General features: G+C 47.2%; 1 long non-coding RNA gene across 1 annotated transcript in view; it reads left to right on the top strand.

Moving 5' to 3' along the window:
• The first annotated feature begins 268 nt into the window (after positions 1-268).
• Positions 269-12,612, top strand: part of LOC136994181 (uncharacterized) — a 54,881-nt gene continuing 42,537 nt past the window's right edge. Inside the window, exons 1-2 of the long non-coding RNA XR_010886307.1 lie at positions 269-340; positions 682-873. This is a non-coding gene — a long non-coding RNA (uncharacterized lncRNA). The remainder of the gene's footprint in view (positions 341-681; positions 874-12,612) is intronic.

Genomic DNA, 12,612 nt, shown 5'->3' with positions numbered 1-12,612 from the left:
CTGCATGTGTAATTATTTGCAAATTGTCTCTATCCATAAAAAAATGTCTGCTTCCATGACTGCTCCTGTTATCAAACTAGTTTGCTGGATTCATAGGGCAAAAACACAGAGGTGCAGAGACAGATGAAACAATTTTGTAAAACTTTAGAAGAAGAATCACAGAAAGTTTTTTTTTTTTTCATACTTTCACTACAGGTATGGATTCAACACAAGAAGTTCTCTAAAGGGTTTTGAATCTAGAACTTACTTTTCTGCAGTCCAAATCAGCCTAAATTTCTGCAAAGCTTCTGCAACCCGACTAGTCTTTGAGGCTTTTAATGACCATGCCTGGAATCAGCAGGTGGGGATATTTAGGAGTGCTTTGTTGTTGACCTTAGATTTATTAACTGTTGTTTTATGTTTGGCAACTGGTTTATGCAACAGCATAATTTTTAAGTCAATCTCGTTATAAATCAGAATCAATTAATAGTGATGCTCAATATTCTGTAATTGTTTGGTGTATGGGTATATTATAATATGTGATTACTCCTCAGTTTAAAAGTCAGGAAATCATACCAATATATATTGGTATATACATATATAACTGTGCTTATGCCTCTCTCTGTATATACATGTCTATGCACACACACACACACACACACCTATATAAAGTAAATTCTTGCTTTTTACTTTCATGTCTAGGGCAACATTTAATAGAAGATGCAGCATAATAGAAACCACAGCTGGTGAAGTCATGAAACAGCCAAGGTCCCAGAAAGTCAATTGCACTGTAGAAAAGGATGAAGATAACTAATGAGATTTGCATGGAAATAACTGATCTCCTGATACAAAGGATCACACAGAATGTGCCAGCAGAGAGTTACTGAGGAAAAGGTAAGGCAGAGGATCAGAATACACCAGACATGGCTGTTGTAATAAGCGTTTCTTTATTCCTTTGTCAGAGACGGCTGCACATGAGACTGAATTGGTGGAGATCTGGCTGCATTCTTGCAAAAGCCATTCATTGAAAATTAATGACAGCTTAAGTTTTCAATTAAATTTTAATTTAAAGTCTGTGACTGGTGCAAATCAGCATAGTTCCACTTGTGTCAGTGATTTATGTTAGCTGAGGATTTGGCCCGACGTCTCAAATGAAAGTCCTGCCAAAATATGCTGCAACAGAGATCCTGAGGCCAGATTCTTAAATGTGTTTAAGTCCTGAAAGGCGTAGATAGGCATGAAATCAATGCGAGTCAGGCACTTCTGAAAACTCCATTAGGTGCCTGTCTGCATCTTCTGATGCTTAAAAATCTGGCCCCAAGTAGTACTTTACCAAAAAAAAAAAAAAGAAAAAACATCCTGCAACCTCCAAATCCTCTCTTATTTTACAGACAGGATCTATATTAAGGCACTGTTCAGGTTCCAGAGTAAGACCTCTGAAGCTTGAGGGTCCCTGCTCAGGACATCTCTGGTGTGGCTGACAGAAGCTGAAATATGCAGGAGGGTAAAAGCCTTGGACCGCTGGTCTACATACAATACAAAGCCTAGGCGGGCTTGGTCCATGAAGCACAGGCCTGGTTTCTGCAGCCAGCTGCGCACGTGCCCGGAAATCTGCCTCCGCAGAGTCTTTGCAGGATGGAACCCATAGTTTGCTCTTTTGGTCAAGAAGCAGACTATTTGGAGGTCAGAGAATAGGAAAGGAAGATAGAGACTGCTGGGCTCCAACTCTTTCTGTGTCATTGTAAAATCTCAGAATTTCAAAGAAGTAAGGATATGTAATTGGCCTCCGGCATTTATTTTTGCAGTTAGTGTACTTTTGTTATGAAAGATTTAACTGGCTTTTCTGTAGTCCCTACCCCTTTTTTTTGCATGCTTTGCCTATTTTAGCATTAGCCTTTTTAAACATAAATCAACTGCGGGACAAAATCAGCAATCAGACCTTTCAAGTGTTTGAAAAAGCACCTACCCCCACACCTCTGTACAGGTTGTAGGATAATTAGCCATTCAAAGACATTATAAATAATGAATAAGCCACAACTGCCATATTTTAGGTAAATAATACATTTTAATTAACACATTAATAGTAATTGCAGAGGAACTGAGGGGCTAAGGCATTGGCGAAGGTGCTGGGGGGGGGGTACCCTGCGCGTCCCCCTCCCACTGCTGTGCCACTGCACCCCGGTGACCATGTCCCCTTGCTAGAGGCACCGGTGGGGACCAACACGCCAAAACGCAGAGCCTCTAAAGCAGAGCCAGCGGCTCCCTGCCCCTGCCCACGCCACCAGTTACCGGCTGAGGAATACTTTGCCCTTGTGCAAGGCGCAACATTGCTGTCGCCAGCGTGGTTAAATAGAGGCTGTCCTCCCCACTCAGCCCTTTCAGATTCATCCTTCGGGAGGAGAAAGCAGCCACGCAGATGCCTCATGCTGGAAAACATTTCAAAGCACTCCAAGTGATGAGCAATCTTAACTCTTCTGCAAGTCTATCAGAGCTTCAGAGCTCACCGCACTTCAGACCACTCATAAAGATGTGGGTACATACAGATTTCGGTGCCCAGCTTTGTATCGCCAGGCTTGAAAATACTGAAAAAACCCAGCTGGTTACAACTTTGGCAAGCAAATGCTATGGGATTATGTGCACAGTTCTGAAACATGCGGTGGATGTTAAATAGACGCTCCTGTTGTATGTCATCTTACCCTCATTGTGTTACCCAAATATAGCAGATGGAGCATTTGAGGTAATAGTAGGCACAAACAGCAGTTCATGAATTGCAAGTACACAGTAGATCTACGCCTTAAATGAATATTGCTAATGGTTTGTGTTAGCGTGAATGTTACTTCTGCTAATTTCTAAGACAAATGAAAAGCCTCACATATTGCTCAGAGACAGCCAGCATGTTACTGTCCAAATGAGAGCTCGAACCTTCCTTTCTTGCATGTTTATGCCGCCTTTTACACCAGTGCAAGAAGAAACATGGGTCCCTTTACTTTAAAGCATCACTTGGCAACACCAGAGCGGGCCAAGTTTGGGCCGAGTTTCTAAGAAAATCACCCCGCAGCTTGGATGAGACATCCAACGTTTCTCTCTGTTGCGAAAGCCCCGTGATGCCCCGCCACATCTGGAACCACTGGAACAGCCTGTGCGCAGAATACGCAATTACGGAGGAGGCAAAGCAACTGAAACAACGCCAGTCCTCACGGGGAAGCAGGCCCCATGCGGCATCGGCGTGCTCATGTCTCAGCAATTCATTCATTTGCGGGAGGCACTGAGTTCTCCTGCAGCGGAAATGAGACAGGTTCCCCAAGGAGCGAAATCTCAGCATAGGATCTCATCCCCGCTAAGAGGAAAATGAAAATGAACTGGCTATAAATAAACTGCCATATCCTGTACATGACACCTGCTGGGAATATTGACAAGGCAGCTTGTTTTGCAGAGGAATGGCAAACAGAACGGAGCGAAACGTGCTCTGCGCTGGGAAAACTCTTGGCCCAGCTCTGTGACACTCCTGGAAGGCTTTGGTTTTACAGATGCATTTGAATTTCAGATCAAAACATGGCACTGCACAGCCAATCCTGAAGCTGCAGCTGTTTTCTCTCCTGGGGGTCCTCGCTGTGAGATTTTAAGAGTTGAGGAATGATATTTCTACACATTTCACACTGATAACTAACACCAGAGGAAGAGGGGAGGATTTTTAGGGACCTGCAGTGCTGCACAGCCTGATGAGGTTTGGAAATATGTACTAATCATCACAAAGATATTAAAAAGACAAGAAAATGTTTTAAAAAAAGAAAATTAACAAGTTTTCCTAGTGTGCCTGTTTTCCAGGCTTTTCCTTTGCTTGGGAATGACACCACAGTTTGGATTTACCTTCTCTGGTGTCACAGACATGGACAGTGATGCTCTGACCAAGGAAAAGGCATCCTTTGCTGACACAAAGCATGTAAAGAGAAGAATAAAAAGCCCTGAACAGTGCAAAGAGCTTCAAGGATTCTGCTAGGATAATTCAGTGAGCTGCAGTGGTGGGAGAGGTGGTGTCCGAGAGCCCTGGAGCCTGGAGCTGTCACTCCACACAGCAGGCGCAGGACCAGGATGAAGCGGGCAGTTGTCACCTTTACGTCCCCTCTGCACACTGCCCACGAAAACACACGGCCCTTCACCGTCATCCGCTCACGGGCACAAACCACTGGTGGCAAACGGGGAACTGCAGCCGAGGAGAAACCTTCCAGGTGATTTTGTGCGAGAGGAGGTTTTGTGAGGAATTCACGAGGACTTTGTGGCTCCTTCACATCCCATTTAATAGATCTGTGGCAGGAAATTTAATAAGTTAGGAAGTTTTACACACTCTTTTTCTTTTTTATATTTAATGTAGTCATTTCTCAATATGCCTTTCTCAAGAGGGTTTTTTTTTTTTTTCTCCTTACTGTTGAAATTTAGCTGGATTGAATCATTATTCCTGATGTTCCACAAGTTCTGTTCTGAATAATTTTAGAAGAAAAAAAGCAAGATTTCTGTTCAGGACTTTTTTGTTTATAAATTTTGCATACATTTCCAATACAAAAGCAGCAAAATGCATTTAACAATCTTTTCAAGAACAGGAACAGCTTGTGATGTACGGAGGAGCAAAACCATTGGGTTTAAGAACCTCAGAGGCTGGAGGAGAATGAAGCAATTAAGGGGAAGGAGGCATGTGGAAATGAAGGTCACTCACTTTATAGGAGACCAGCACATTTATGTATCTCTCAAGCTCTGAGGACTTGGTGAGTCTCGAGGATGGCAAAACAAAGAGCCTCTTGACTTGACTGCTTACATTTTTCCCAGGAATGATATTCAGGGATGGTGACAGAAAACACAGAAAACAGCTTTAATCCTGAAAGTTCACGTTTGGTGCATCAGGCTGGTTACAACTCATTAGGTGATAATTTGTCCACACTAACCTTATACAGAGCAAAAGTTCAGGAGGAACGAGTCACAGCCGCCACACCATCCAGGATTAACGGTGACATGACAAACTTGACTCATGCTCACACGCTCAGCGATATTCATTAAGCACCTTGAAAAAGTCAGTGACAAGTCATATTTGTCAGAAGCCACCTCTCCGTTTTCGTCTCTTCCAGGCTAGTCCTCAGCACTGAAGGCGCCGCACGGCTTTGCCTCCTTGCCTGGACTCTTCTCGGCCGGTTTTCCAGCCTCTCCCCACGTCGCCCAGCTGCAGCAAGGACAGACTGCGGGAGAAGGACCGCGGCATAATGGAAAGCTCTGCAGCTTTCCGACGTTACTGCTTCATTTCCCCATTACTTTTTCAGAAGATACTGACTCATAAAAATTTTAGTGGTGAACTGAGCTACCCCGTAAATTCACAGGGCTGCACGACTCCAACCTTGGCTGGAAGTAAGTGTCCATGGAGCTCTTGGGTGAGTTCTTCAGCATTTCATTATTCGCGTGCAGGAAAAAAACACTATCTCAGGATTCGTGGTGTTCATGGCTCATTTGCACTGTTTAAAAAAAAACATATTGCCAGTTCACTCTCACCAATGCTTAGAAAATTTAGACCTAATAGCAGTGACTGATGTGACATGCAGGATAAGAGTGGGCTGTGCCAGCTTCTTCCAGTCAAGATGGAAGAAATTAGTTGCCAATTTTTTTTCCACCTTGTATTACTGCAGCTTTTGCTTTCCCAGGCCCAGCTCTCTCCCAGGTTGCAGCGACGCGTTCGCACGTGCGGTCGCGCAAGCCACTAGGTGACACTACCTGCTGCGCAAAGGCCGGGCTTGGTTACCCCCGACCCAGCGGGAACTCAAGCTGGGAAGCTGCATCGTGCTGCCGCCGAGACACAACCACCCATTTCTGCTTAGGGGCCCATGGGCGATTCCTGCGCTACCTGACCAAGAGCAATACCGACCGGCTGAGCTCAACGTGCCCTGGGCAGCAGGTTCCTGAAGCACTGAGAGGTTTGGGGGGCCGAGGCATTTTTTGGTCACTAGCCTGATTTGTCCTGGTCGGAGCAACCTGCTAGAAGGCAAGCCCCAAGCGTGCACAGGTCGCACCATCACAGACACCAGTGGGGGTAACCAAGGTCAAAATCTGCTCTCAAAACAGAGGTGTCCTTAGGGCCCCGCTTCTGGTCTCAAAGCAGTGTTATTTCATGGCATCAGCATGATCAGATTTAGGTGCAAAGCTTCCAGCACGCCATCTTTCACTTCTGATTACAATCCTTCCTTCTTTCTTTACAACTATTTTCTACAGACATTTTTCTTCTCCACTTCATCTGTATCATAGGAAACTGAGGTTTTATCAAAATGGTTGCCCTGAATCTTGATGTGAATTAGTAGAAAGAGAGAGACAGCTGGGCACATAAGTGAAGAGGAACTGGCAAAGAGGTGAACAGCGAGAGAGATTGAAACTAGTTTGAAATAAAAACAATCAAACAAACAAAAAATACCCTCCCCAAACCAGTTTTCCTCTATCCAAATCTGACCTGCCACTAAAATAATGCTTTCGGAGTGTAACATGGGACACAATGCTGACGCATGAATTGCAGTAACCTAAAACGCCTCCTAATCCTCGGGAAGCTGGCTGGCTTTCAGTGAACCGTGCAAAGCAGTCGCAGCCGCAATCCTCCTCCGAGCTGCACAGTTTGATGGCTTCACAGCCTGCTGCCCGCCGAACCGAGGGACTCCTAACTCGCCTGCTCCGTAACTAATGTTAGATGTGACCCAGCCTCTTGGGGGAGAGGGGAATGAGCTACAAGGAGGGGAAGAAGTGCAGCGTGCTCAGAAACGCTGGGCTCTGCTAATTAGAGGACTGCAATAGCAAAGGGCTGGCGAGCCGAGCAGGTGGTGACGATCTCCTGGGCAGCAGGACACCGAGACCCTCTTCCCACCCTGAGCCTCCTCCTACGGCCTTCTGAAATCAGGCAGGGGGAGCAGGGAGCTTCCTCTCCCCTTTGGTTGCCCCTAAGGAAGGGTTAAATCAATCGCAGCTAAAATCACTGGCCCTTTATTAACAAGTGTATGAAATTCAAATAATTAGCATTTTTATGTCACATGCCATATACAGGGACACCAAAGGGATAACAGGCGCTGAGCAGAGCCATATGGTCCTCTGATCATTAATGTCAAGCAGAAGCAGGCAGAGCATTCGAGAGAAAAAAATATGCAGGTTGCAGAGGCAATGTGAGCTCTCGCATGCCTTAAGCAGTGTTTTTCCTTGCATAAGAGAGCTGTAGCTGCCCCATGAGGCTGGACAGGCACTCTGGGAGCGGCATGCATCACGAGGACCTCTGGGACCACCAGTCCTGGGGAGACTTGGCAGCTCCCGTGCTAGCAGCATTTGTCCCTACCAAGTGGCTGGTCCATGAGAAAAGAGTCCGATGCGCAGTCACTCTAATTTAAATCCCCTGAGTTTAGCACTGAAGGTCACAGCTTTGTTACTGGTCTTCAGTTGACGTCTAAAAAAAAATCTGCATTTCCACCTTGAAGTGATAAATTATCTACCACACATGCTACGTCAGCCTTCTGTACAATAACTGTCACCAGAAAATCGGGTAGAAGTAGCAGACTCTGCTAACAACTGACCGTACAGAACAGCTGTCTTGCGCTAACAAATCTTTTGATAACTTACATTTTTCCATGATTCAGTTTTCTTACTCGCAGCTGGAACAAGAGTCAGCAGCGCCCGGTGCTGCCAACGTGACCATGGGCAGGGGGGACCTGGCAGCTGCAGCCAAAGTCAGACTCTCCACCGTGGCCGAGGAATCGGTCGCGGGTGAGGCAGGTCCAGATTGAAGCTGGGTCAGACCTGAAAGGGAGCCATGAAACGGAGATTCATGCAGACAGGGCCACTGTCTCTTCCCTTTGAGTAAGGTCCTCAGCAATTTATCTTCAGACATGACAAAGGAGCACACTGTGTGTGTGGGAGAAGGCACATGTCCCCCTCTATTACTAAAGGACAGATATGCATATTACTTCTGCAAAATTGCATATCACATACTGCAAAACTACTTACAATTGCATATCACATACTGCAAAACTCTTGCTAGGGATTTTATCGGTTAGGGAGAAAGCCCCATCTCTGCTCTGCTGGAATATGCAGACCACTAACATCAAATCCAGCTGCAGCTAATACCGCTGTTCCCACTGGCGAAAGCTGTAGGATTTACAAAGGTGAGGTTTCTGAGAAGGGGCTTACAGCTTTTATTGTTCCCACATCTCCAGAAAAGGCAGATGAGAAAGAAATGTGATTTCCCATCTGCCTGTAAAGGACTGTTATGTTCTCGTTCACACATAAAACAGATCTAGTAGAGAATGTTACAGACTCAATGACAGCACTCTACAAATGTTAATATGGTTTTTAATTGGAAGAAATAATATCTTACTGCTGCACACTTGGTAGCGTGCTCTCTGTAGCTACTTAATCCTACCCCTTTTTTAAGACAGCAGGGAAAAAATTACAATCCTGCATTGCAGTCAGGATTTATTTTAAGTAATGGAGGTGCTCAGCGGACACAGATGGTGACCCTCCGTTTATCCCCGGGTGGCAAAGGCAGAGCGGCTCTTCTGCAGGGGGGGAGCACCTGGAGCCTGCTCACACCTTTTGGAGGAGGACAGGACACTCCTGCGCCGTCCTTCAAGCACAGCCCCCAGCCTGTGCTGCAGCCGGCCGTGCCATCGCATCGGGGCTGCTCGGTGCAGCTGCAGACGAGCCCGGGAGCAAGCCCCAGCCGGCGCGAGGTTGACCAGCCGTGGCTGCAGATGCTGGTGCAACCTCCAAGACCTCTTCCAGACCAGCCTCCTGCCCGGGCAGGTGTCCTCCCCCAATTTTAGCTTGCTCTAACTCCCTTGCTGAAGGACATGCGTGATTTACCCCATGCCATCTGCAGGCAGGATGCCGCAGAGCACGACACAACCAAGCCGGGCGCTCTGCGAGCTGGCGGAGGTGCCTCGAAGCAGCTTGGTGATTCGCGCTGGAAGCTTCTGTGACACCGCTCAGAGGTGGAAGCTGGCCGCAGTTTCGCTGCGCTGTTTTATCTTGTCAAACAAACCAACCTAAACTCAGCCAAATATAAAAGATAAATACCAGGCACAGCAAAGCACTTCGCCCTCCCTTGCGAGACACGGTCCTGTGGGCAGAGCCGCGGGGCCTCTTCAGGGCTTGGTCCGTCGCCAAGTTCTGCTGAAGTTAACGAGCACTTGTGCGCCTAAGGGTACCAGGGAAATAATCTGAATTATCTTTTAAACAGATTAGCTAAATTGCATTAAATACCTTTGTAGACACTTTTATTTAGAATTAAGGTGGGCTAATTTGATTTCGTTTACTTCACTTAAATTCTGAGTAACACCATCTATATGGCGGTTTAAAGCAATTTAACTAATCCACTTGAAACTTGCACCTTAATTAGTCAGGTGACTTTTCCTGAGCATCCTGGTGCAGAGAGCCTGAGGGACCCTCCGCAGCCCACACGGGACTGGGTCCCTCTTCGCCGAGTGGTTGGGGAGCTTTTTCCCTCAGGGAAACGGCATCTCCGTTTCTTCTCCTGCGAGGCAACTGCCTGGCAGGAGAGCGTGGGGCAAAGCCTCTCTGCCGAGCTGCCGAGGGATGAGGGTGTCTCCACTCCCCAAACCACCAGGAGCTCCATCAGGAGCTTTGGGTTGGTCTCTGCAGCTATTTGCTGCTCATACTCGTGCCCGGGATGTTTAGATGGGTGAAATCTCAACTGCCCTCCCTGCACGGCTGGGACATTAACAAGGAGAAGGGCAGAGACGGGAGCATCAAAAGAAAAAGTCAGCAATTCTGGACAACAAGTCTTTCCAGTCTTTCTTACTAGTTTTGCACTAGGGTGAAGGCAAGAGAAGAGTCATGGAGACCCTCCTTGGGAAAAGATGAAACACCTGAGCAACCAAGCTTGTTTAATCTGGGGAACATCCTCAATTAACTCGTCCATCTACCACAGACGTACTTCAAACAAGGAAAATTGTGGAAAAAAGGCAACACACAGTTCTGTATTTTTTCTGTTTTGTTACCAGTCGTAGCTGCCCATTAGATCATGGATGCATGAAGCTGTGACAAAACGTATTTTAAAATATTAGCAATATGTGGGGTGTGCAGAGGCCACCAAGCTGGCGCTGGCAAACGCACCCAGCGCCCTGCAAAGTCTCTGCAAAGGCGGCACCAGCCTCAATGGCGCTGCTGGTCTGCTCAGCATCGTGCTGACGCCGCGAAGACAAAGCCACTGGCTCCCTAAAAAAAAAAAAGAGAATCTCTTTTCCGCATTCGCACAAGAAATAGCTCCCTTGGGGTCACCCCGCCAGTCGCACCCCAGCGTGCTGGCGGTCCCCCCCGCTGCACACATCCCACCGGCTGCGCACGCACTCCCACGCTGCCAGCGCTGCTCCAGGCCATCGGGAAGGAAGGGGGTTTTTGGAGAATTACTATGTTGGCTGGATGTTGCTGTCAGCTGCCATCATTTCCAAGGACAAAGGAAAATAATTCCTGACCGGCTTCGCTCACTACGCAGAGCGGCAAAGGCCACCACGTAGTTTTTCCCCTTTCTGGAAGGATTAGAATGCAGCTAAAGTATTTTTAGTAAGAGTTTAATTAAATAGTCAAAATATTTCAGGCTGATGTTCATCAGCAAGTAAGTTCAGAATACAGGACAAGGAAAGCAGCTGTGCATTATTTTTTCAACTAATTATATTTGAATCTCTGTGGTACAGAGAGGGGGGGAAAAAGTAAATTATACAGAAAATGCATTCAAGAAGATTTTAATGTTATTACAAACCTTCATTATAATGTATGATCAAGCATGTAAGTGAAAATCTTAGGACCCACGGGTAACATATTGATTCTGGCAGACATTAAAATTTCTATTTGATGCTTAAGCAAAATCTAATCTGACTTCTGATTTTGCAAAATATTTTAGGGTAATTAGACATGTTTGTGCTTTATTGATTCTTAAAATGAACATAAGCATGTGGGGAATTGCTAACGCTCTGGATTAAAGGAAACTAGACTCCCTGCTTTGCTAAAGTTCTTGCAATTAAATCACCTTCTGCTAATGTGGCCCTCATTATGGTGGATGGAAATGAATGCAGAAAAAGCTAAGGGAGTTTAAAATAATAATGATCATAAAAGCGCTGCTTTAGGGTTTAAAAGGAAGTATGGTTTCTTGTACTTTTGTTGATCGTTCCCACAGCCCTTTGGGCAACTCTCTCGTCTGCAGGATAAAGCTCCCAAACGGCACAAGCGGCAGAGGACGGAGGCAAAGGAGCCGCTTTACGATCCTCCAACTTCACTTTGTTTTGCCAACACCTCTAATTAGGGAAACTTTGCAGCACTGAGTCGCACCCGCAGACATACTCACACCATACCCTTTACTGCCACTGCACATCGCTTGCGCTTGTTAATTTAAAAATAGTTTTTACAGCAAACAAGGGGATGAAAGGAGGCCGGGTTTGCTGTAAGGAGGGGGCTGAGCGCACGGTGCCAGCCCAACGCTTCGGCAAACAGCCCAGCGCCTCCGAACCGCGGAGCTGCTCTGAGTGGGGCAACCTGGCGGGTTGCAGCCAGGAAAGGGCTTCGGAGACGGCAAGCTCGGAGCATGCTTCCCTCTTAAGGAAGCATGTGAGACTTCTCCAGTTATTTTTTTTTATGTATGACCCCGCAGCGCTTCATCAGGGTCACCTCCAGCACAAAGTGAACTCAAAGCCGGGGATCTCGCAGCCAGAACGAGCCGTTGCAAGCACCTTGCCTGGTCTCCCACGCGAGGCAGGCATGGGAATAATCCCTAGCTGGACAAGTTCATTCATTAAAAAAAAAATAATAATAATGATCAAGGTCTGCATCTAAACTTGCTGCAGTTCAGGGGCCGGGATGCAGCCAGCAGCGCCGGGAGCACGGTGCACCCACCGCGCGGCTCCCCGAGCCGGGTTTTCCATGGTTTTCCAGGGAAACCTGCACATAGATGTGTGCACAGCAACCCGGCTACGCCCTGCCGCAAAGAGTGGCCGTGCCCCAACCCCCGCAGGTTAAACGAAGCCAAAAACAAGCAATAAGGGTCGGATTTAGCACGGAGGGGAAAGGGAAGGAGGAACAAAAGCAGGGTCGCGTCCAGGGCTGAGCTTCCCCCTCGCAACGCCGGCAGCACCGAGACACGAGCCCTGTCCATGCTGCCGCCGCGCTGTTCGGAGCGCCGGCTCGCTCCAAACCCGGGCGCTTTTCCTTCGTGCCGTAGGAGCGCGGCGTGCCGGCAGGATGACGGCAGCGCAGCCAAAGGCTCCTCCGCGCTCGGTAGCTAAGCGACGAGTGCTGCGCAGCCGTGTCTGCAATCACGGCTTTTACCTCGCAGGGACCATGCCGCCCGTCCGTCTGTCCATCCATCCATCCATCTGGGGCTGCTCGCTGCCAGAGCCCGCTGCACCGGGGGGGAACTTGCTCCAAGTGGCTGCTCCTTTAAAAAAATATATATATATTTAACATCTGTTATAATATAATTAATTTCATAATTATTTAACTATTCATAATATATTTAAAATATATATATTTCCTCGCACTGACAGGCAACATGCCAATAACAGAAGCCCACTTTCATGCCTGATATTCTGACCGGGGTGGGGGGGGGGGGTTTACCGTGGTTAG

This window comes from Apteryx mantelli, chromosome 25 (genome assembly GCF_036417845.1).
Source record: "Apteryx mantelli isolate bAptMan1 chromosome 25, bAptMan1.hap1, whole genome shotgun sequence".
Taxonomy (NCBI): domain Eukaryota; kingdom Metazoa; phylum Chordata; class Aves; order Apterygiformes; family Apterygidae; genus Apteryx; species Apteryx mantelli.
This window is presented reverse-complemented; position numbering and strand designations above follow the sequence as displayed.